Raw genomic sequence first — 27,107 nt, forward strand, 5'->3', positions numbered from 1 at the left:
AATGAAAACGAATTAAAGCATACAAGCAATTTCCCCCATAGGCTTACATAACAACTACAATTTTGCCAAAATACATTAACCACAGGCAAATATTAATTGGAATTCCATCATTTAATAGGTTAGTCAGTGTATTGCACATGAAACGGCACACCCCGTTTACTCGTTCCCATGCAATGATGGCCCACAGACGCTAGTTGGCGCATTTGTCTTTGCCAAATGGACCTGCCTTAGTACAGAAGGGGTATGGAGGGAGAAACGGCATTTGTACCATCAGGGAAAATCTGAAAAAGAAACATATATACTACATACGAGCTTGCTCCAAGACGACAAAACGTGGGTCCTAGACGACAATTAATTAGGCCTACCTTTGTGGAGCGTAAAGGTTTTTTAGTCAATTGACCCATGTGCTGGAATTCTGCTCGTCCGTTCCATTCTTTTCTGCATTGAAGTAGGCTTAAAATGCTAAATAAAAACCACTCAATTTTGTATTCGTTTAATGCCACCTTTTAGGTGCTTAATAAGTTACGAATAAATGTACCATGCACTGTTTTACTCTTATATAGCCTCGATTAGGAAATCATTTATATCTATTTTTCCACAGTTGTATGGAGACATTACATCACGTCTTGGGTGTGACAATAGCGCCTAACAAATTTAAATGATTTATTATTATTATTATTATATATTTGCTGTTTTGTCCAACACACAATAAATGATTGAATAAACAAAGACATGACATACTGGATAGCCCATCTATATATCGAAGAGCAGTTATTTAGTAAATATATAAAAGTAAAGGCCCAGAAAATCATCAAGAAGATTAGGCTATCTACAATCACATTCGTTATAGATTAGCCTACATATTAATTGTGGGGGGAAAAGATGGGGGTGGCGTTTTAAATGTCAAATATTTGTGGATGACTTGTTTATTGAATCAAGAGGCATTTGATTCTTGGGGTTCTTTTTTTGTGGTGAGATGCACAAACCCATTAAAAACCGCTCTCATCAGAATTAGACCATATTGTCAGAAATAAATAACATAAAACACGTCATGGGATCGTATAATGCCTTGAAAGTCATTGAAGTAAAATGTTATAACTTACCTACCAAAGCACGTGTGGGGTACTTATTTGTTTGTCTTCAATTTTCCCAAAAATTGCATTGGTGCGCTATCGAAGTCTATAATGCCTTATTGAAGTTAATTCCCATTGGGATTATTCATTTAGGTAAGTGTATGATATATAATTATACCTGATTGACAATCATTAGTCGACGGTCCTGGGGAAAAAAATGACCCTTATATATTTCCCTCCTATTTCTATTGAATATGCAAAGTGTGTATGTGTACGTGTGCTTTTGTTTATTTTAGATAGGAAGGGAGAGGGTGGGGAGTGGGTAGGGTAAGGAGTGGGTTTAGATTTACCCTTCATTTTCTTTATTATACTGATGTCGTTCAGACAGATAAAGCCAGAGTCTTGTGGGGAGAGTGGATGAGAAGATTATACACTCTTCACGCCTGCGGAGACCGTTAGGAGGGAAGCCATTTGAAATCATATTTTAACAACACGAATTGGCGCCAAACGTATTGATAACAATTATCACAGCCATAGTCTATACGTTTATTTGCTAGGCTGTTGTCTGTAGAGTGCAGACTCCATAGTGGGGTGAGACCTCAACTAGGCGAGCTGTCAGCAAGCCTGTTTCTTTATGAGGAGAGAATGTGAAATTCTTAATTGCTACAACCGCACTGAATGACCGCAAATATCAAGGCATGTGCCTTTTGGAGAACACTGGACATGTGTCTAAAACAGATCGTTCTTCTAATTATAAAATCCTATGCCTAAAATCTTCCGAGTTTATATCTAAGTAATTAGAGAGTAACTATTCAACCAACTGTTTTAAACTTATAATAATGCAATTATCATAAGATGTATATGCTGTTAGCTGAAGCTGCAGGGCGCATTTTCAGGACCTAATGTCTTCAAAAGTATCACCTATCATTGTCCGCTATTTTGAGACAATGAAACAACTAGAGTCGGACAAATACATCGGGGATTTTTCAGTGGTCCTCCTGCCTCTGTTCATTATTAATATACGACCACACGACCGACTACCCTGAGCAGCGGTAATGCGCGCTTCGGGCGCCGGTCTTATTTAGACTCCTACGTTTCAACAGACAGTTTCTACGGTTTCAGCCGCACAGAGACTAAGGACGGAGCCCATCGTGCCCCTGAACGATTTTTAATGATTCGAGTGGGTTCAGCTCAACCGAATGCAGAACTCCAGGAGGATATCTGATACCCCAGGCCAACCTCACGTACTAGACGTTTTACCCTCTACTTTTAAAACACAGAGGTTTCAGCTATAGTCTCTATAGGCCCAGTCTAAACACTACAGGCCTCCAGTATGGAAAGAGTTTGGAGGGTTAGAGTAAGAAAGGATACAGAGTGCTCCAACCAAAATTAATAGATTCCTTATGAATATGATAAGTTTCCTTCTCAAAATCATATTAACTCTTACTATGACCTGTGCGCTGGCATATACACCTCCAGCCATGCTATCTCTCTGTTGTGAAGAACTAAAGGTTTTCAAAAGAAAGAGCATTTGCCTTTTCTTTCCCACTTGAGGCCTGGTTTAAAATGAGCCTAGTTAAGCCTGCCTTGCCTGCCCTGCAGAGAGGCCAACCAACACCCCAAATCATGACCTATCAAAGAGAGTATCAACGTTTTCTTCCTCTCCATTTTCATATGGTTTGGCTGATAATGAAGCAGAATGTAAAAGCTAATAGTTAGAATATCATCCCCATTCGCTGAGAAACCCACAACAAGCCTGTTAGTTGTAAACCTACCCCTGACTCCACCATGCCCACCATGCCCACCATGCCCACCACCCATCATATTTCATATGTCTGATGTCACTTCAAACAGGTTTTGATGGATGGGGAGACACTTTCAGATATGTGAGGAGATACAAATGTGAAATGTTAATTCTCAATATGAACCCCAATAACCCCATAAACCCATGAGATATTTACAGACGTGTGTACATGTGCCATTGGAGGGGTGCTTTTCATTAGAAAAATGGGGCTATGGAGCAATCAGAAATAGTTTGAGGTTAAACGATGACATAAGACAAAGATTTCTATCTTTAGTGGCTGCGGCGGTCGCACATTTCTGTACATTCACAAATTACAGGACAAGCCTGACCCTCAACCCACCGAACGCATTCCTTCCGAATCCTATTTCAGCCGGGGGTTTTCTGCTCAGTGGAAATATGAGTGTTCTGAATGGAAGACTCCTATGAAATTGACTTTTATTTCTCTTGGATTAAATGAGCTCTACAACTGTGCTCAGGATATTTTTTTGTACAGTATCGATGGTGAATTCTGTGGTGGACTTGAAATGCTGCTATATTTTTTGAAATGCAGTTTGCTATGAAATGGACTTCTGCTGCTTGATATGACAAGAGTGTCAGTGGTTAGTATTCCAAGCATGACGTAAGTCATCAAAGCATTCTGTCCCTCGTCCCAAAGCCAAATCATATTCTAGCATTTGGATGTTTACACACAGACTATAGAGAGACTTTGAAAAGTAATGCTTCAGAGAGACTGGGTAAAGATTGTTTCATTTTGTATGGGGGTTCTGAGCTCCGATTGCTGATGCTTTCTCAAACGATGATTACATAATGTGTCAGCACATCGCAGTTGGTGGTCATTGTTGTCCGTTTTGATGTAGACCATCAAAAAAACACATTGGCAGTTTTTATCATAGCATATTTATGTGTCCTTAATTGATCTAAAGCCAATTAATCCTCATCTTATTAACTTCCAGTTAGCTGATTCAGATATGAGCACCAGGCTACTCGTTTAATAATGAGATTAAACACTTTAACTTTTGATCTTTCTTTTTTTAAACACTTAAAACGAATTTGGGGTAAATCAGAAATTGAATCACCTACACTCAAGTATACATGTGATCCTTCAGAAACATTATTTTCACGCCACTTTGATACAGCTATGACCGGACGTGACTTTTTCCATAGTAGGTTAGGAGAATTAACGTAGCAGGTTAGGAGAATAAGGTTAAGATTAGGAAAAGGGTTATGATCAGAGAAAATGCTCTCCTAACCTGCTAAGAAAATCACTTCTGGTCGTAGCTGTATCAAAGTGGCATGAAAACAGTGTGTCCCTGTGATTCTTGAGAAAGTTTGGGATCCATATACTCCACATACTCCATATACGCCACATACTCCATATACTCCACATAATCCATATACTTGACATACTCCATATACTCCACATACTCCACATAACCCATATACTCCACATACTCCATATACTCCATATAATCCATATACTCCACATACTCCATATACTCCACATACTCCACATAATCCATATACTCCATATACTCCATATAATCCATATACTCCACATACTCCATATACTCCACATACTCCACATAATCCATATACTCCATATACTCCATATACTCCACATACTCCACATACTCCATATACTCCATATACTCCACATAATCCATATACTCCACATACTCCATATACTCCACATACTCCATATACTCCATATACTCCACATACTCCATATCCCCCATTTACTCCATATACTCCATATACTCCATATACTCCACATACTCCATATACTCCACATGCTCCACATAATCCATATACTCCACATACTCCATATACTCCACATACTCCACATAATCCATATACTCCATATACTCCATACACTCCATATACTCCACAAACTCCATATACCCCATATACTCCATATACTCCATATACTCCACAAGCTTCCAACATACTTAACATCTTTGTTGAAATGTAGAATTACAGGTTATTCACAGAGTTCAAGAGATCTGTTATTTCATATCAGGCCTCTCATATGTTGAACAGTCTCCAGTTCGCACTTCGTTTGGATGATTTGATGTCCCTGGGTCAATTTAGGGAACAGGTTAAGTATTTTTACAGTGATGAATGTGTTTTATTTGATTATAATGGCTATAGTGTATCATGTATGTATATATTGTGTATATGTTGTGCATTTTGTATATAATTGTGTGTGTGCTGATATGACTTTTGTTCCCAGGGCACACTTGTGAATGAGACCTAGGTCTCAATGTGTCTCCTTGGTTAAATTAAAGTTAAATAAATATAAGCAGATATATAATATATATCACATACAATGATGAATGACTCTGTAACATCTCCAAAACCAGCAGCTAATTACTATGTAAGTGTGATTAGGTGAAATAGTGCAGTTGTAGACTCAGACAATGAGCATATTCAGCTCATGCATCTTTAATCCACAGCCTACATGTTTTAAAAGGTGCAGAGTGTAGCCAAGGGCTTATTAAAGGCCTCTGAATCAATTGAGTAAAATAATGGCTGTTGGGGGATGTCTCTGTCTTGTCTCTGGGTGCCGCAACACTTTATTCATGCTCACTAAAGGACAGCTAGCTATACAGTAACTAACTGAGTAAAGACATTAGTCATAACGAAGAGGCCTTCAAGTCAGATGACTGTTATTATCACTGTTATCAACACACTCAAAGACAATTAACGTGTCCCCCTTCCCTTGTTTTACACATCATGTATCAAATAATGTACAGTATGTACATGAAAATACTGATTATGATCACGCGTTCTGTGTTTCAGAGAAAGATAGAGAGACAGAGAGAGGCGGAGAGATAGAGAGAGACAGAAAGAAAGACACACAGAGAGAGAGAGATCGAGAGACAGAGACATACACAGAGAGACGCAGAGAGACAGACACACCCACAGAGAGAGACAGACAGAGAGAAAGGCAGAGACAGACACAGAGAGAGAAAGAGAGAGAGAGACACATGGAGAGAGAGAAAGCGAGAGAGAGAGACAGAGAGACAGATGAAGAAAGAGAAAACAAGAGAGAGATAGAGACAATAAGTGAGAGAGAGAGACAGACGGAGAGACAGAAAGCGAGAGAGAGCGAGAGAGACAGACAGACAGAGAGTGAGAGAGAGAGAGTGAGACAGACAAACAGACAGACAGATAGACAGACCGAGAGAGAGACAGACAGACCGAGAGAGAGACAGAAAGACAGACCGAGACAGAGAGAGACAGAGAGAGAGAGACAGACAGACAGACAGACAGACAGACAGACAGACAGACAGACAGACAGACAGACAGACAGATAGACAGAAACAGACAGAGAGACAGAGAGACAGAGAGACAGAAAGACAGAGAGAGAGAGAGAGAGAGAGAGAGGGTTATGTGTCCCTCTCCTCTAGAGGGGGCTGCTGCAGATAGGACTAGGGGTGATTGTGCTGTATGTTCTATAGTGGCACTCATATACTCTCTTTCTGATACTCCCTAGTATGTGTTCTTAACAGCTCTTATAAAGGCTGTTATAAACCAGACAATGTGAAGTACTACATAGGAATAATTGCATAATAATACAATTAAATGTAATGAAACATGAAATATGAAAACTATACTTATTCAAAGATCAATAGACTTTTCTGTAGTGTGACCTCACATTGACATGCTATATCAAAACCCGATCAAATAAATAGTTGTGTAAGAAATAGTTGAAAGTCATATGAATTTGATTTAAAGTTTTAGATCTGATCAGGGTGTAAGGTTAACCCCGTGGTCAGACCCCACCCCTGTCACCCCTGTCTTTTAGTTGCAGTTCAAGGGGACACCTCCGGGGCCTGCCCTGGGGTCTCTCTCTGTGAACTCCCATGTCACCATCGGTCCGCCCTCACATCATCTGTCGGGTACGGTCGCCCCACAATGACAGTCAGAAGGCTGTGATGTGGTTGTATGTGGTGTTTATTCATTGGAAAGCCACTAAGAATACTATTGATGGTAAAGTCACAAACAGAGCTGTGTTATTATATGAGCACATTTGGTTGAGTTCTGATCTAGTTGGTTGAGATCGGATCTAGTTGGTTGAGATCTAATCTTGTTGGTTGAGTTCTGATCTAGTTGGTTGAGTTCTGATCTAGTTGTTTGAGATCTAATCTAGTTGGTTGAGTTCTGATCTAGTTGGTTGAGTTCTGATGTAGTTGGTTGAGTTCTGATGTAGTTGGTTGAGATCTGATCTAGTTGGTTGAGATCTGATCTAGTTGGTTGAGATCTGATCTAGTTGGTTGCGTGTGTGTTATGGGTCCTGTCTTGCAGAGTTAGGGGAACCAGTATGATATATTGTTGAGGGCTGCTGACCTGTTGAGGACTGCTGACCTGACCCTGAAGGTTGCTTCATCAACTCCATTATGCTGCCATGTCTGATTTGGCTTTGAACCTTGTTTGGCAATATACATTGACATCATATTGTTATTAGTTGTTGGTAAATCATACACTTTAACACGAGACTTGTTTATCGTCTAATATGAATATTTAGCTTCATGGTGAGGAAGATGGACATAACTGTCCATGACCTTAGTCTCTATTGTGCCTTATAAATGCACCAACTCATTCATCTTTGAGGTTTTTACTATGACTTATAATCATGTATCTACTTTCTTTGTCTCTTTGTATGTCTCACACACAGGCAAGTATACATGCCCAGACACACACACACACACACACACGCATGCGCACACACACACGCGCACGCACGCACACGCGCACACGCACACAGGCCCATTTTCCTCTCTCTGGCGAGTTCTTCTGATGCTAGGAAGGCAATCTTTAATCTGTAGTAATTGCATGTTGCAGAAAAACATTTTTCCGCTGTGGTAATTGCTGCAATATGTGCCTCGGCGTTGCCAAAGTGACAGCACCCCCACCCCCAACACACAGACACACACACATCCCCGACTGGCTGACTCACTCTGCCTAGCCTCAGCCAACTGTGTCCGACTACAAGAGTCGTAGACCCAGCCTCCTCTGGACGGGGGTGATACGGTAGACAGACGGTTGTAGAATACAGAGGAACTAACTGGCAGACAACACACCTGTGGCAGCAGCAACATCATGCTACATTCACCTTCAGCAGCAGATTTATAGTCCCCCCAGTGACAGTTTAACTGCTGTACCACACCACTTCAGAGCCCTGCCAGAGCCAGATCACAGCAACAGCTAGTCACAGCTAGTATTCACATTCAAAATATGTTTTGTTACTGTAATGTATTGCACAAATAGACTTAAAAGGTATTATGAACGTACAGTATATTTTTGACAGCGCTGCTCTCGGGTCAGCTTTCTCCATTCAAATCTTACATTAACGTTATAATTATCCCAATTTACTGACGAAGGATCAAGTCCTAGAGAAATATTACCTACAGTATGGCAGCAAATATGGAGGTGGCTAATGTTTACCCTAAATAATGCACAAAATCTACATTTGGCATAATTTCACATGTTAGGCTACACATCATGAAAACATTGGGGCAAAGATTAGATAGTAGCCAAATAGCCAAATAAAACTCAATTGAATGAATATGAAATTGATTTCAACATCATTGAAATATAGATAATATAGACCTATAGCCATACTGTAGGTAGGCTTTTTCTTTTAATACAGTCATTTGAAGCATCTTTTTATCCTTTGCTTCTTTGTAAGAACTGCAAAGACATTGACAACTTTGTATTTGTAGTCAATTTTGTATTTGTAGTCAACTTTGTATTTGTAGTAAACTTTGCATTTGCTGTCAACTTTGTATTTGTAGTCAACTTTGTATTTGTAGTCAACTTTGTATTTGTAGTCAACTTTGTATTTGTAGTCAACTTTGTATTTGTAGTCAACTTTGTATTTGTTGTGAACTTTGTATTTGTAGTCAACTTTGTATTTGTTGTCAACTTTGTATTTGTAGTCAACTTTGTATTTGTTGTCAACTTTGTATTTGTTGTCAACTTTGTATTTGTAGTCAACTTTGTATTTGTAGTCAACTTTGTATTTGTTGTCAACTTTGTATTTGTTGTCAACTTTGTATTTGTAGTCAACTTTGTATTTGTTGTCAACTTTGTATTTGTTGTCAACTTTGCATTTGCTGTCAACTTTGTATTTGTAGTCAACTTTGTATTTGTTGTCAACTTTGTATTTGTTGTCAACTTTGTATTTGTAGTCAACTTTGTATTTGTTGTCAACTTTGTATTTGTAGTCAACTTTGTATTTGTAGTCAACTTTGTATTTGTTGTCAACTTTGTATTTGTAGTCAACTTTGTATTTGTAGTCAACTTTGTATTTGTTGTCAACTTTGTATTTGTAGTCAACTTTGCTGTGAAATGATCAGAGGTCAAGGAGAGGATGATGAACACTGTGATTCTATGTTTAGGATGCTTTTGGGAAAACGGGCCCTGTCAAAAGACCAATTAGTGGAAGTAATATCAGAATTGGGTTGTTGTCATTTTATGATATTGATATTCTGTTTCTTTTACAATTATTAATTGTGATCAAATTAAATTAATTGTGATCAAATTAATTGTGATCAAATTCCCTTTTGTTACTTTCCTTGTGTAAAATTATATTTACTAAATTACTATTATTAGGGATAATTGATTAACTGGCTACCCAATCTCCTTGTTCCAGCCAAACGCTATGCCACACCCACAGACATTAGTTTCTTCTCAGCAATGAGTCTGGATCTGAGTTCCTCCCCAAGAATTTCTAGAACACAAACACATTCTAACCATTCTGATTGGTCCCAGAAACCAATGGGTTGGGCCAGAGCCAAGAACACATGTGGGTAAAGAGGAGTTTTGAAAATTCATCATTGGCTTTGATACTCTTGATTGGTTAGAGATGATCCAATCACTGATGACTGATTTGTACAACTCATTTTGACCCCTCATTTTGACATCACCACAAATGACTTAAACAATGACAGTCTCACTGAAGTACTCTATGTAGCAAACAAAGAGCAGCGGAAGAATTACGTTTGAGTCATCAGGCAACATAATTGAGCCACTGGTGAGGAATTCTGTGAATGGGGTTAAATGAAGCTCAGCTCAAGGTAGGTAAGACTGCTGTGTCGGTCTGTGGCTGGACTGTTGATGCATGTTTATTAAGCCTTTGTCCACCACTCCACCACTCGTTAACACTGGTTTGCTATGTGTGATTGTGGCACATGGTTATGAGGTCACCAAATCGATTCGCCCCATGTCCCAGACACACTGTTCTGTGAGACTGTGGCCAAACTGTGGAGTGAGTTGATGAAGTCCTCGTCCACCATTTCACTACTCCACCACTTCAACAAACAGCTTCTCAGTGTGTAACTGTGGCTTGACTGTGGCGCAGGTTTATGAAGTCATTACGCACCGCATCACCACCCCTGTGCCCAACACAGCCCCAAGACATGTTAGCTCACTGATGTTGCACTTCCGCACACTCCACACTGGGTAACCACACACCTACGGTGGGCAGGGACATTTACAGATCCTCATTCCCTTCACTCTGCCAAAATGGGAGTCTGTCTGTGATCCTCTCCCTCGACATCACACAAATATAGAACCGAAATGAGGGACCCAGCAAGGGGTGGTTTGGCTGAGCCAACCTGGACTCTGGAATAGACGTAACATAGTAAACCTTTATCTGTCTCCCTCCATTTAGTATGACAGGGTAAGTTGAGCATAGGGGCTGGGTGAGTTGTTCATGGGGGCTGGGTAGGTTGAGCATGGGGGCTGGGTAGGTTGAGCATGGGGGCTGGGTAAGTTGTTCATGGGGGCTGGGTAAGTTGAGCATGGGGGCTGGGTAAGTTGTTCATGGGGGCTGGGTAAGTTGAGCATGGGGGCTGGGTAAGTTGTTCATGGGGGCTGGGTAGGTTGAGCATGGGGGCTGGGTAGGTTGATCATGGGGGCTGGGTAAATTGAGCATGGGGACTGGGTAGGTTGTTCATGGGGGCTGGGTGAGTTGTTCATGGGGGCTGGGTAGGTTGAGTATGGGGGCTGGGTAAGTTGAGCATGGGGGCAGGGTAAGTTGATTATGGGGGCAGGGTAAGTTGTTCATGGGGGCTGGGTAGGTTGAGCATGGGGGCTGGGTAAGTTGAGCATGGGGGCAGGGTAAGTTGTTCATGGGGGCAGGGTAAGTTGATTATGGGGGCTGGGTAAATTGAGCATGGGGCTGGGTAGGTTGTTCATGGGGGCAGGGTAAGTTGATTATGGGGGCTGGGTAAGTTGAGCATGGGGGCTGGGTAGGTTGAGCATGGGGGCTGGGTAAGTTGTTCATGGGGGCTGGGTAAGTTGAGCATGGGGGCTGGGTAGGTTGAGCATGGGGACTGGGTAAGTTGTTCATGGGGACTGGGTAAGTTGAGCATGGGGGCTGGGTGGGTTGAGCATGGGGGCTGGGTAAGTTGAGCATGGGGGCAGGGTAAGTTGTTCATGGGGGCTGGGTAGGTTGAGCATGGGGGCTGGGTAGGTTGAGCATGGGGGCTGGGTAAGTTGTTCATGGGGGCTGGGTAAGTTGAGCATGGGGGCTGGGTAGGTTGAGCATGGGGGCTGGGTAAGTTGTTCATGGGGGCTGGGTAAGTTGAGCATGGGGGCTGGGTAGGTTGAGCATGGGGGCTGGGTAAGTTGAGCATGGGGGCAGGGTAAGTTGTTCATGGGGGCTGGGTAAGTTGAGCATGGGGGCTGGGTAGGTTGAGCATGGGGGCTGGGTAAGTTGTTCATGGGGGCTGGGTAGGTTGAGCATGGGGGCTGGGTAGGTTGTTCATGGGGGCTGGGTAAGTTGTTCATGGGGGCTGGGTAAGTTGTTCATGGGGCCTGGGTAAGTTGAGCATGGGGGCTGGGTAGGTTGAGCATGGGGGCTGGGTAGGTTGTTCATGGGGGCTGGGTAAGTTGTTCATGGGGGCTGGGTAAGGTGAGCATGGGGGCTGGGTAAGTTGAGCATGGGGGCTGGGTAAGTTGAGCATGGGGGCTGGGTAAGTTGTTCATGGGGGCTGGGTAAGTTGTTCATGGGGGCTGGGTAAGTTGTTCATGGGGGCTGGGTAAGTTGTTCATGGGGGCTGGGTAAGTTGTTCATGGGGGCTGGGTAAGTTGTTCATGGGGGCTGGGTAAGTTGTTCATGGGGGCAGGGTAAGTTGTTCATGGGGGCTGGGTAAGTTGAGCATGGGGGCAGGGTAAGTTGTTCATGGGGGCAGGGTAAGTTGATTATGGGGGCTGGGTAAATTGAGCATGGGGGCTGGGTAAGTTGTTCATGGGGGCAGGGTAAGTTGTTCATGGGGGCTGGGTAAGTTGTTCATGGGGGCTGGGTAAGTTGATCATGGGGGCTGGGTAAATTGAGCATGGGGACTGGGTATGTTGTTCATGGGGGCTGGGTAGGTTGAGTATGGGGGCTGGGTAAGTTGAGCATGGGGGCAGGGTAAGTTGATTATGGGGGCAGGGTAAGTTGTTCATGGGGGCTGGGTAGGTTGAGTATGGGGGCTGGGTAAGTTGAGCATGGGGGCAGGGTAAGTTGATTATGGGGGCAGGGTAAGTTGTTCATGGGGGCTGGGTAAGTTGAGCATGGGGGCTGGGTAGGTTGAGCATGGGGGCTGGGTAAGTTGTTCATGGGGGCTGGGTAAGTTGTTCATGGGGGCAGGGTAAGTTGTTCATGGTGGCTGGGTAAGTTGAGCATGGGGGCAGGGTAAGTTGTTCATGGGGGCAGGGTAAGTTGATTATGGGGGCTGGGTAAATTGAGCATGGGGGCTGGGTAAGTTGTTCATGGGGGCAGGGTAAGTTGTTCATGGGGGCTGGGTAAGTTGTTCATGGGGGCTGGGTAAGTTGATCATGGGGGCTGGGTAAATTGAGCATGGGGACTGGGTAGGTTGTTCATGGGGGCTGGGTAGGTTGAGTATGGGGGCTGGGTAAGTTGAGCATGGGGGCAGGGTAAGTTGATTATGGGGGCAGGGTAAGTTGTTCATGGGGGCTGGGTAGGTTGAGCATGGGGGCTGGGTAAGTTGAGCATGGGGGCAGGGTAAGTTGTTCATGGGGGCAGGGTAAGTTGATTATGGGGGCTGGGTAAATTGAGCATGGGGCTGGGTAGGTTGTTCATGGGGGCAGGGTAAGTTGATTATGGGGGCTGGGTAAGTTGAGCATGGGGGCTGGGTAAGTTGTTCATGGGGGCTGGGTAAGTTGTTCATGGGGGCTGGGTAAGTTGAGCATGGGGGCTGGGTAAGTTGTTCATGGGGGCTGAGTAAGTTGTTCATGGGGGCTGGGTAAGTTGTTCATGGGGGCTGGGTAAGTTGAGCATGGGGGCTGGGTAAGTTGAGCATGGGGGCTGGGTAAGTTGAGCATGGGGGCTGGGTAAGTTGAGCATGGGGCTGGGTAAGTTGAGCATGGGGGCTGGGTAGGTTGAGCATGGGGGCTGGGTAAGTTGAGCATGGGGGCTGGGTAAGTTGTTCATGGGGGCTGGGTAAGTTGAGCATGGGGGCTGGGTAAGTTGAGCATGGGGGCTGGGTAAGTTGATTATGGGGGCAGGGTAAGTTGAGCATGGGGGCAGGGTAAATTGATCATGGGGGCTGGGTAAGTTGTTCATGGGGGCTGGGTAAGTTGAGCATGGGGGCTGGGTAAGTTGAGCATGGGGGCTGGGTAGTTGTTCATGGGGGCTGGGTAAGTTGAGCATGGGGGCTGGGTAGGTTGAGCATGGGGGCTGGGTTAGTTGAGCATGGGGGCTGGGTAAGTTGTTCATGGGGGCTGGGTAAGTTGAGCATGGGGGCTGGGTAAGTTGATTATGGGGGCAGGGTAAGTTGTTCATGGGGGCTGGGTAAGTTGAGCATGGGGGCAGGGTAAATTGATCATGGGGGCTGGGTAAGTTGTTCATGGGGGCTGGGTGAGTTGTTCATGGGGGCTGGGTAAGTTGTTCATGGGGGCTGGGTTAGTTGAGCATGGGGGCTGGGTAAGTTGAGCATGGGGGCTGGGTAAGTTGAGCATGGGGGCTGGGTAAGTTGAGCATGGGGGCTGGGTAGGTTGAGCATGGGGGCTGGGTAAGTTGAGCATGGGGGCTGGGTGAGTTGTTCATGGGGGCTGGGTAAGTTGAGCATGGGGGCTGGGTAAGTTGATTATGGGGGCAGGGTAAGTTGTTCATGGGGGCTGGGTAGGTTGAGCATGGGGGCAGGGTAAATTGATCATGGGGGCTGGGTTAGTTTTTCATGGGGGCTGGGTAAGTTGTTCATGGGGGCAGGGTAAGTTGATCATGGGGGCAGGGTAAGTTGATCATGGGGGCAGGGTAAGTTGATCATGGGGGCAGGGTAAGTTGTTCATGGGGGCAGGGTAAGTTGATCATGGGGGCTGGGTAAGTTGTTCATGGGGACAGGGTAAGTTGATCATGGAGGCAGGGTAAGTTGAGCATGGGGGCAGGGTAAGTTGAGCATGGGGGCAGGGTAAGTTGAGCATGGAGGCAGGGTAAGTTGAGCATGGGGACAGGGTAAATTGAGCATGGGGACAGGGTAAGTTGAGCATGGGGACAGGGTAAGTTGAGCATGGGGACATGGTAAATTGAGCATGGGGACAAGGTAAGTTGAGCATGGGGGCAGGGTAAGTTGAGCATGGGGGCAGGGTAAGTTGAGCATGGGGGCAGGGTAAGTTGAGCATGGGGACAGGGTAAGTTGAGCATAGGGACAGGGTAAGTTGAGCATAGGGACAGGGTAAGTTGAGCATGAGGGGACAGGGTAAGTTGAGCATGGGGGACAGGGTAAGTTGAGCATGGGGGACAGGGTAAGTTGAGCATAGTTGGACAGGGTAAGTTGAGCATAGGGACAGGGTAAGTTGAGCATAGGGACAGGGTAAGTTGAGCATAGGGACAGGGTAAGTTGAGCATAGGGACAGGGTAAGTTGAGCATAGGGGGACAGGACAGTTGAGCATAGGGACAGTTGAGCATAGGGACAGGACAGGGTAAGTTGAGGGCATGGGGGACAGGGTAAGTTGAGCATAGGGACAGGGTAAGTTGAGCATAGGGACAGGGTAAGTTGAGCATAGGGACAGGAGCATAGGGACAAGTTGAGCATAGGGGACAGGGTAAGTTGAGCATAGGGACAGGGTAAGTTGAGCATAGGGACAGGGTAAGTTGAGCATGGGGACAGGGTAAGTTGAGCATGGGGACAGGGAGAGTTGAGCATAGGGACAGGGTAAATTGAGCATAGGGACAGGGTAAGTTGAGCATGGGGACAGGGTAAGTTGAGCATAGGGACAGGGTAAGTTGAGCATAGGGACAGGACAGGGTAAGTTGAGCATAGGGACAGGGTAAGTTGAGCATAGGGACAGGACAGGGTAAGTTGAGCATAGGGACAGGGTAAGTTGAGCATAGGGACAGGGTTAGTTGAGCATAGGGACAGGGTAAGTTGAGCATAGGGACAGGGTTAGTTGAGCATAGGGACAGGGTAAAGTTGAGCATAGGGACAGGGTAAGTTGAGCATAGGGACAGGACAGGGTAAGTTGAGCATAGGGACAGGGTAAGTTGAGCATAGGGACAGGGTTAGTTGAGCATAGGGACAGGGTAAGTTGAGCATAGGGACAGGGTAAGTTGAGCATAGGGACAGGGTAAGTTGAGCATAGGGACAGGGTAAGTTGAGCATGGGGACAGGGTAAGTTGAGCATGGGGACAGGGTAAGTTGAGCATAGGGACAGGGTAAGTTGAGCATAGGGACAGGGTAAGTTGAGCATAGGGACAGGGTAAGTTGAGCATAGGGACAGGGTAAGTTGAGCATAGGGACAGGGTAAGTTGAGCATAGGGACAGGGTAAGTTGAGGGCATGGGGACAGGGTAAGTTGAGCATGGGGACAGGAGAGTTGAGCATAGGGACAGGGTAAAGTTGAGCATAGGGACAGGGTAAGTTGAGAGGGACAGTTGAGCATAGGGACAGGGTAAGTTGAGCATAGGGACAGGGTAAGTTGAGCATAGGGAGCATAGGGACAGGGTAAGTTGAGCATAGGGACAGGGTAAATTGAGCATAGGGACAGGACAGGGTAAGTTGAGCATAGGGACAGGGTAAGTTGAGCATAGGGACAGGGTAAGTTGAGCATAGGGACAGGGTAAGTTGAGCATAGGGACAGGGTTAGTTGAGCATAGGGACAGGGTTAGTTGAGCATAGGGACAGGGTAAATTGAGCATAGGGACAGGGTAAGTTGAGCATAGGGACAGTACAGGGTAAGTTGAGCATAGGGACAGGGTAAGTTGAGCATAGGGACAGGGTTAGTTGAGCATAGGGACAGGGTAAGTTGAGCATGGGGACAGGGTAAGTTGAGCATAGGGACAGGACAGGGTAAGTTGAGCATAGGGACAGGGTAAGTTGAGCATAGGGACAGGGTTAGTTGAGCATAGGGACAGGGTAAGTTGAGCATAGGGACAGGGTAAGTTGAGCATAGGGACAGGGTAAGTTGAGCATAGGGACAGGGTAAGTTGAGCATAGGGACAGGACAGGGTAAGTTGAGCATAGGGACAGGACAGGGTAAGTTGAGCATAGGGACAGGGTAAGTTGAGCATGGGGGCAGGGTAAGTTGAGCACGGGGACAGGGTAAGTTGAGCACGGGGACAGGGTAAGTTGAGCACGGGGACAGGGTAAGTTGAGCATAGGGACAGGACAGGGTAAGTTGAGCACGGGGACAGGGTAAGTTGAGCATGGGGGCAGGGTAAGTTGAGCATAGGGACAGGACAGGGTAAGTTGAGCATAGGGACAGGACAGGGTAAGTTGAGCATGGGGACAGTACAGGGTAAGTTGAGCATAGGGACAGGGTAAGTTGAGCATAGGGGCAGGGTAAGTTGAGCACGGGGACAGGGTAAGTTGAGCATAGGGACAGGACAGGGTAAGTTGAGCACGGGGACAGGGTAAGTTGAGCATGGGGGCAGGGTAAGTTGAGCATAGGGACAGGACAGGGTAAGTTGAGCATGGGGACAGTACAGGGTAAGTTGAGCATAGGGACAGGGTAAGTTGAGCATAGGGACAGGGTTAGTTGAGCATAGGGACAGGGTAAGTTGAGCATGGGGACAGGGTAAGTTGAGCATAGGGACAGGACAGGGTAAGTTGAGCATAGGGACAGGGTAAGTTGAGCATAGGGACAGGGTTAGTTGAGCATAGGGACAGGGTAAGTTGAGCATAGGGACAGGGTAAGTTGAGCATAGGGACAGGGTAAGTTGAGCACGGGGACAGGGTAAGTTGAGCATAGGGACAGGACAGGGTAAGTTGAGCATAGGGACAGGACAGGGTAAGTTGAGCATAGGGACAGGGTAAGTTGAGCATGGGGGCAGGGTAAGTTGAGCATGGGGACAGGGTAAGTTGAGCATGGGGACAGGGTAAGTTGAGCACGGGGACAGGGTAAGTTGAGCATAGGGACAGGACAGGGTAAGTTGAGCATAGGGACAGGACAGGGTAAGTTGAGCATAGGGACAGGGTAAGTTGAGCATGGGGGCAGGGTAAGTTGAGCATAGGGACAGGGTAAGTTGAGCATAGGGACAGGACAGGGTAAGTTGAGCATAGGGACAGGGTAAGTTGAGCATAGGGACAGGGTTAGTTGAGCATGGGGACAGGGTAAGTTGAGCACGGGGACAGGGTAAGTTGAGCATAGGGACAGGACAGGGTAAGTTGAGCATAGGGACAGGGTAAGTTGAGCATAGGGACAGGGTTAGTTGAGCATAGGGGCAGGGTAAGTTGAGCACGGGGACAGGGTAAGTTGAGCATAGGGACAGGACAGGGTAAGTTGAGCACGGGGACAGGGTAAGTTGAGCATGGGGACAGGGTAAGTTGAGCATGGGGGGAGCAGGGTAAGTTGAGCATGGGGGCAGGGTAAGTTGAGCATTGAGCATAGGGACAGGACAGGGTAAGTTGAGCATGGGGACAGGGCATAGGGACAGGGTTTAGCATGGAGCACGGGGCAGGGTAAGTTGAGCATAGGGACAGGGTAAGTTGAGCATAGGGGGACAGGGTAAGTTGAGCATAGGGACAGGGTAAGTTGAGCATAGGGACAGGGTAAGTTGAGCATAGGGACAGGGTAAGTTGAGCATAGGGACAGGGTAAGTTGAGCATGGGGACAGGGTAAGTTGAGCATAGGGACAGGGTAAATTGAGCATAGGGACAGGGTAAGTTGAGCATGGGGACAGGGTAAATTGAGCATGGGGACAGGGTAAATTGAGCATGGGGACAGGGTAAGTTGAGCATAGGGACAGGGTAAATTGAGCATAGGGACAGGGTAAGTTGAGCATAGGGACAGGGGGACAGGGTAAGTTGAGCATAGGAACAGGGTAAATTGAGCATAGGGACAGGGTAAATTGAGCATAGGGACAGGGTAAGTTGAGCATGGGGACAGGGTAAGTTGAGCATGGGGACAGGGTAAATTGAGCATAGGGACAGGGTAAGTTGAGCATAGGGACAGGGTAAGTTGAGCATGGGGACAGGGTAAGTTGAGCATGGGGACAGGGTAAGTTGAGCATGGGGACAGGGTAAATTGAGCATAGGGACAGGGTAAATTGAGCATAGGGACAGGGTAAGTTGAGCATAGGGACAGGGTAAGTTGAGCATGGGGACAGGGTAAGTTGAGCATAGGGACAGGGTAAATTGAGCATAGGGACAGGGTATGTTGAGCATAGGGACAGGGTAAGTTGAGCATGGGGGCAGGGTAAGTTGAGCAGTCAGACTGGCCATTTCTTTTGCAAACTCCATCTCATGTGCTACAGAAACACCACTAACCAAACAACAGTGCTAGGTGCCTGCACGCCTGAACTACACTAAACATCTACATTTCTTAGATTTTTTCCAGACATCAAAAGTGGTCTCCTGATGTGGTTTGCTATGGACTTAGAACATACAATTGTGTTGTTTTTATGTTAAAAAAGACAAATGTATCTGTTTCAATAGTAGGCCTACTATCAGCCTACTTGAACAGTATAGCTTGGGTTGGTCTGACAATGAAAGTCCAATATGTGATTTACCATTTTAGAGTGTACATGTATGTCACTGCTCCTCTAGAATCTTTAACACAGGGCGAAGTAAAGGCATGGTTGGAAAGGGGGTGTGATATATTGCTTATCTTAACTGTATTCTTACATTCAGATATATATCTCTCTGTTCTATATCAGTACATCATTGCGGCCAAGCTCCCTGCCATTCAGGCCCTCTATACCAGAAGGTGTCAGAGGAAGGCCCAAACAATTGTCAAAGATTCCACCCACCCAAGCCATAGTCTGTTCTCTCTGCTACAGCATGGCAAGCGGTAATAGTCTGGAACCAACAGGACACTGAACAGCTTCCACCACAAAGCCATAAGACTGCTGAATAGCTAATCAAATGGCTACCTGGACTACCTGCATTGACTCTTTTTTTGCACTAACTTTCTTACACTTACTATGTGCACACACTGGACTCTACCCAAACACACATACATGCATACTGATGCCACACACACGCACACGCACACGCACACACACACACACACACACACACACACACACACACACACACACACACACACACACACACACACACACACACACACACACACACACACACACACACACACACACACACACACACACACACACACTAAATCAACACTAAATTAATTAACCATAATTTATCCACATTTCTTGAACAAAATATTTGTTTTATCTGATGATTTTATTATTTAATTCCAAGTCATTATCTCATCTCTATAGAGTTGCTGCCTATGCTGTCTGACAAAATCCCAATTTTAGTAGTTCTTCAATGTAAATAAGGGTTTATGACTGCTGAATACCAGCTACCAATCATGACTTAGATCATGCATTTTCAGGCTTGCAAAGCAACTACTTCTATCCCTCTTGATTGCAAGTCCTCTCTTCTCTCTGTCCACAGACCGGATAAGTTTAAGCGGGGGTGTAATGGATTATGGTCATTGTAATTACCACGTTTTCTGCAATAAACTATGTAGTATTTTGGCCTGTTGGAAACTACAACTCACTACTATATTGCACAGTTCAGACTTGATCTAATTTATCTCTGCAGAAACTGCACATCAGCTCACAGAAAAAAAATGTAACAAAATGGAATTCAAATCATTTAACCAATTTCGGTAACAAAAAAATGTGGTTAATTGCTCAGCACTCACACACACACACACACACACACACACACACACACACACACACACACACACACACACACACACACACACACACACACACACACACACACACACACACACACACACACACACACACACACACACACACACACACACACACACACACACACATCCACCCAATAGATTAATTAGCTACATTTGTGGGAATTAAATTGGGGCGTTGTTATGTATCCTATCACACGGGCACAGAATACAGAACCTGTTTGGAGCAGAATATGACTTGCCAGACAACGCTGGAGCTGCTGCATCTCCTCAACTAGTTTCTGCTGGAGTGAAACATGCTGTTATAAGCCCAGTCATTTTGCTCAACAGCTCTAAATGCAATTGCGTGTTCAAACCATTTTGATTGGCACGATAAAAAATAGTTCATATATGTATTTCTTAGCTGGAAATTTAAGCGCGCCTCCCATTCGCCATTCAAGTGCATAGGCAACAGTAGGCAGCCTATCAGCGTGTCACCCACCACTTTGCAATGTGAGCTGGAAGCAGCATGCATTTTGAAAACATATACTTAATTGTTTGAAACATTTTGAAAACATATACTTAATTATTTGAAGCATTTTGAAAACATATACTTAATTGTTTGAAGCATTTTGAAAACATATACTTAATTGTTTGAAGCATTTTGAAAACATATACTTAATTGTTTGAAACATTTTGAAAACATATACTTCACTGTTTGAAACATTTTGAAAATATATACTTCAATGTTTGAAGCCTGAACACCTGAACGCTTGAAATCTGAACGAGCGGCCCACACACATGCATACTGATGCCACACACACACACACACACACACACACACACACACACACACACACACACACACACACACACACACACACACACACACACACACACACACACACACACACACACACACACACACACACACACACACACACACACACACACACACACACACACACACTTCATACACTGCTACTACTGTCTATTTTCTATCCTGTTGCCTAGTCACTTCACCCCTACTATATATGTACATAACTACTTTAATTACCTAGTACCCTGCACAACGACTCAGTACTGATACTTCCTGTATATAGCCATGTTATTACCTAGTACCCTGCACAACAACTCAGTACTGATACTTTCTGTATATAGCCATGTTATTACCTAGTACCATGCACAACAACTCAGTACTGATACTTCCTGTATATAGCCATGTTATTACCTAGTACCCTGCACTACAACTCAGTACTGATACTTTCTGTATATAGCCATGTTATTACCTAGTACCATGCACAACAACTCAGTACTGATACTTCCTGTATATAGCCATGTTATTACCTAGTACCCTGCACAATGACTCAGTACTGATACTTTCTGTATATAGCCATGTTATTACCTAGTACCATGCACAATGACTCAGTACTGATACTTTCTGTATATAGCCATGTTATTACCTAGTAACCTGCACAACAACTCAGTACTGATACCTCCTGTATATAGCCATGTTATTACCTAGTACCCTGCACAACAACTCAGTACTGATACTTCCTGTATATAGCCATGTTATTACCTAGTACCCTGCACAATGACTCAGTACTGATACTTCCTGTATATAGCCATGCTATTACCTGTACCCTGCACAATGACTCAGTACTGATACTTCCTGTATATAGCCATGTTATTACCTAGTACCCTGCACAATGACTCAGTACTGATACTTCCTGTATATAGCCATGCTATTACCTGTACCCTGCACAATGACTCAGTACTGATACTTCCTGTATATAGCCATGTTATTACCTAGTACCCTGCACAACAACTCAGTACTGATACTTCTTGTGTATAGCCATGTTATTACCTAGTACCCTGCACAACAACTCAGTACTGATACTTTCTGTATATAGCCATGTTATTACCTAGTACCCTGCACAACAACTCAGTACTGATACTTCCTGTATATAGCCATGTTATTACCTAGTCCCCTGCACAACAACTCTGTACTGATACTTCCTGTATATAGCCATGTTATTACCCAGTACCCTGCACAATGACTCAGTACTGACACTTCTTGTATATAGCCATGTTATTATCTCGTACCCTGCACAATGACTCAGTACTGATACTTCCTTATTATAGCCATGTTATTACCTGTACCCTGCACAATGACTCAGTACTGATACTTCTTGTATATAGCCATGTTATTACCTAGTACCCTGCACAACAACTCAGTACTGATACTTCCTGTATATAGCCAACTCTGCATTGTTGGATAAGGACCCGTAAATTGGCATTTTTACAGTTAGTCTACACCTGTTGTTTATGAAGCATGTGACAAATAAAATTTGATTTGATTCGACAATATCACTTACCCTTCCATTTCTTCACCAGTTTTCTAGGCCAGAGATGTTGTTTTGATGTGCAAAATTGTAGGGCAAATTCTCTGCATTTGAGGCTACTAAGCCTATTAAACTGGTCCAAGAGGTTCTTGATACGTTTAGCAAGTTCAGACTCCATGTCATCAGATGAGACCTGTGTTCCTCTGCTACTCTGTCACAGCCTCTCTTTATACAGCTCAGACTCCATGTCATCAGATGAGACCTTGTGTGTCTCTGCTACTCTCTCATAGCCTCTCTTTATACAGCTCAGACTCCATGTCATCAGATGAGACCTTGTGTGTCTCTGCTACTCTCTCACAGCCTCTCTTTATACAGCTCAGACTCCATGTCATCAGATGAGACCTTGTGTGTCTCTGCTACTCTGTCACAGCCTCTCTTTATACAGCTCAGACTCCATGTCATCAGATGAGACCTTGTGTGTCTCTGCTACTCTCTCATAGCCTCTCTTTATACAGCTCAGACTCCATGTCATCAGATGAGACTTGTGTGTCTCTGCTACTCTCTCATAGCCTCTCTTTATACAGCTCAGACTCCATGTCATCAGATGAGACCTTGTGTGTCTCTGCTACTCTCTCATAGCCTCTCTTTATACAGCTCAGACTCCATGTCATCAGATGAGACTTGTGTGTCTCTGCTACTCTCTCATAGCCTCTCTTTATACAGCTCAGACTCCATGTCATCAGATGAGACCTGTGTTCCTCTGCTACTCTGTCACAGCCTCTCTTTATACAGCTCAGACTCCATGTCATCAGATGAGACCTTGTGTGTCTCTGCTACTCTCTCACAGCCTCTCTTTATACAGCTCAGACTCCATGTCATCAGATGAGACCTTGTGTGTCTCTGCTACTCTCTCATAGCCTCTCTTTATACAGCTCAGACTCCATGTCATCAGATGAGACCTGTGTTCCTCTGCTACTCTGTCACAGCCTCTCTTTATACAGCTCAGACTCCATGTCATCAGATGAGACCTTGTGTGTCTCTGCTACTCTCTCATAGCCTCTCTTTATACAGCTCAGACTCCATGTCATCAGATGAGACCTTGTGTGTCTCTGCTACTCTCTCATAGCCTCTCTTTATACAGCTCAGACTCCATGTCATCAGATGAGACCTGTGTTCCTCTGCTACTCTGTCACAGCCTCTCTTTATACAGCTCAGACTCCATGTCATCAGATGAGACCTGTGTTCCTCTGCTACTCTGTCACAGCCTCTCTTTATACAGCTCAGACTCCATGTCATCAGATGAGACTTGTGTGTCTCTGCTACTCTGTCACAGCCTCTCTTTATACAGCTCAGACTCCATGTCATCAGATGAGACCTTGTGTGTCTCTGCTACTCTGTCACAGCCTCTCTTTATACAGCTCAGACTCCATGTCATCAGATGAGACTTGTGTGTCTCTGCTACTCTCTCATAGCCTCTCTTTATACAGCTCAGACTCCATGTCATCAGATGAGACCTGTGTTCCTCTGCTACTCTGTCACAGCCTCTCTTTATACAGCTCAGACTCCATGTCATCAGATGAGACCTGTGTTCCTCTGCTACTCTGTCACAGCCTCTCTTTATACAGCTCAGACTCCATGTCATCAGATGAGACCTTGTGTGTCTCTGCTACTCTGTCACAGCCTCTCTTTATACAGCTCAGACTCCATGTCATCAGATGAGACCTTGTGTGTCTCTGCTACTCTGTCACAGCCTCTCTTTATACAGCTCAGACTCCATGTCATCAGATGAGACCTGTGTTCCTCTGCTACTCTGTCACAGCCTCTCTTTATACAGCTCAGACTCCATGTCATCAGATGAGACCTTGTGTGTCTCTGCTACTCTGTCACAGCCTCTCTTTATACAGCTCAGACTCCATGTCATCAGATGAGACCTTGTGTGTCTCTGCTACTCTGTCACAGCCTCTCTTTATACAGCTCAGACTCCATGTCATCAGATGAGACCTTGTGTGTCTCTGCTACTCTCTCATAGCCTCTCTTTATACAGCTCAGACTCCATGTCATCAGATGAGACCTGTGTTCCTCTGCTACTCTGTCACAGCCTCTCTTTATACAGCTCAGACTCCATGTCATCAGATGAGACTTGTGTGTCTCTGCTACTCTCTCATAGCCTCTCTTTATACAGCTCAGACTCCATGTCATCAGATGAGACTTGTGTGTCTCTGCTACTCTCTCATAGCCTCTCTTTATACAGCTCAGACTCCATGTCATCAGATGAGACCTTGTGTGTCTCTGCTACTCTCTCATAGCCTCTCTTTATACAGCTCAGACTCCATGTCATCAGATGAGACTTGTGTGTCTCTGCTACTCTCTCATAGCCTCTCTTTATACAGCTCAGACTCCATGTCATCAGATGAGACCTGTGTTCCTCTGCTACTCTCTCACAGCCTCTCTTTATACAGCTCAGACTCCATGTCATCAGATGAGACCTGTGTTCCTCTGCTACTCTGTCACAGCCTCTCTTTATACAGCTCAGACTCCATGTCATCAGATGAGACCTTGTGTGTCTCTGCTACTCTCTCATAGCCTCTCTTTATACAGCTCAGACTCCATGTCATCAGATGAGACCTGTGTTCCTCTGCTACTCTGTCACAGCCTCTCTTTATACAGCTCAGACTCCATGTCATCAGATGAGACTTGTGTTCCTCTGCTACTCTGTCATAGCCTCTCTTTATACAGCTCAGACTCCATGTCATCAGATGAGACCTGTGTTCCTCTGCTACTCTGTCACAGCCTCTCTTTATACAGCTCAGACTCCATGTCATCAGATGAGACCTGTGTTCCTCTGCTACTCTGTCACAGCCTCTCTTTATACAGCTCAGACTCCATGTCATCAGATGAGACCTTGTGTGTCTCTGCTACTCTGTCACAGCCTCTCTTTATACAGCTCAGACTCCATGTCATCAGATGAGACCTTGTGTGTCTCTGCTACTCTGTCACAGCCTCTCTTTATACAGCTCAGACTCCATGTCATCAGATGAGACCTGTGTTCCTCTGCTACTCTGTCACAGCCTCTCTTTATACAGCTCAGACTCCATGTCATCAGATGAGACCTTGTGTGTCTCTGCTACTCTGTCACAGCCTCTCTTTATACAGCTCAGACTCCATGTCATCAGATGAGACCTTGTGTGTCTCTGCTACTCTCTCATAGCCTCTCTTTATACAGCTCAGACTCCATGTCATCAGATGAGACCTGTGTTCCTCTGCTACTCTGTCACAGCCTCTCTTTATACAGCTCAGACTCCATGTCATCAGATGAGACTTGTGTGTCTCTGCTACTCTCTCATAGCCTCTCTTTATACAGCTCAGACTCCATGTCATCAGATGAGACCTGTGTTCCTCTGCTACTCTGTCACAGCCTCTCTTTATACAGCTCAGACTCCATGTCATCAGATGAGACCTTGTGTGTCTCTGCTACTCTGTCACAGCCTCTCTTTATACAGCTCAGACTCCATGTCATCAGATGAGACCTTGTGTGTCTCTGCTACTCTCTCATAGCCTCTCTTTATACAGCTCAGACTCCATGTCATCAGATGAGACCTGTGTTCCTCTGCTACTCTGTCACAGCCTCTCTTTATACAGCTCAGACTCCATGTCATCAGATGAGACCTGTGTTCCTCTGCTACTCTGTCACAGCCTCTCTTTATACAGCTCAGACTCCATGTCATCAGATGAGACCTGTGTTCCTCTGCTACTCTGTCACAGCCTCTCTTTATACAGCTCAGACTCCATGTCATCAGATGAGACTTGTGTGTCTCTGCTACTCTCTCATAGCCTCTCTTTATACAGCTCAGACTCCATGTCATCAGATGAGACCTGTGTTCCTCTGCTACTCTGTCACAGCCTCTCTTTATACAGCTCAGACTCCATGTCATCAGATGAGACCTGTGTTCCTCTGCTACTCTGTCACAGCCTCTCTTTATACAGCTCAGACTCCATGTCATCAGATGAGACCTGTGTTCCTCTGCTACTCTGTCACAGCCTCTCTTTATACAGCTCAGACTCCATGTCATCAGATGAGACTTGTGTTCCTCTGCTACTCTGTCACAGCCTCTCTTTATACAGCTCAGACTCCATGTCATCAGATGAGACCTTGTGTCCTCTGCTACTCTGTCACAGCCTCTCTTTATACAGCTCAGACTCCATGTCATCAGATGAGACCTTGTGTGTCTCTGCTACTCTCTCATAGCCTCTCTTTATACAGCTCAGACTCCATGTCATCAGATGAGACCTGTGTTCCTCTGCTACTCTGTCACAGCCTCTCTTTATACAGCTCAGACTCCATGTCATCAGATGAGACTTGTGTGTCTCTGCTACTCTCTCATAGCCTCTCTTTATACAGCTCAGACTCCATGTCATCAGATGAGACCTGTGTTCCTCTGCTACTCTGTCACAGCCTCTCTTTATACAGCTCAGACTCCATGTCATCAGATGAGACCTTGTGTGTCTCTGCTACTCTGTCACAGCCTCTCTTTATACAGCTCAGACTCCATGTCATCAGATGAGACCTTGTGTGTCTCTGCTACTCTCTCATAGCCTCTCTTTATACAGCTCAGACTCCATGTCATCAGATGAGACCTGTGTTCCTCTGCTACTCTGTCACAGCCTCTCTTTATACAGCTCAGACTCCATGTCATCAGATGAGACCTGTGTTCCTCTGCTACTCTGTCACAGCCTCTCTTTATACAGCTCAGACTCCATGTCATCAGATGA

General features: G+C 45.2%; 1 protein-coding gene across 3 annotated transcripts in view; it reads right to left on the reverse strand.

Moving 5' to 3' along the window:
• The window catches only part of LOC118362389 (runt-related transcription factor 3-like), a 103,023-nt gene that overhangs the window by 52,694 nt on the left and 23,222 nt on the right, over positions 1–27,107 (reverse strand). The gene's annotated exons all lie outside the window — the stretch shown is intronic.

Source organism: Oncorhynchus keta, chromosome 29 (assembly GCF_023373465.1).
Source record: "Oncorhynchus keta strain PuntledgeMale-10-30-2019 chromosome 29, Oket_V2, whole genome shotgun sequence".
Taxonomy (NCBI): domain Eukaryota; kingdom Metazoa; phylum Chordata; class Actinopteri; order Salmoniformes; family Salmonidae; genus Oncorhynchus; species Oncorhynchus keta.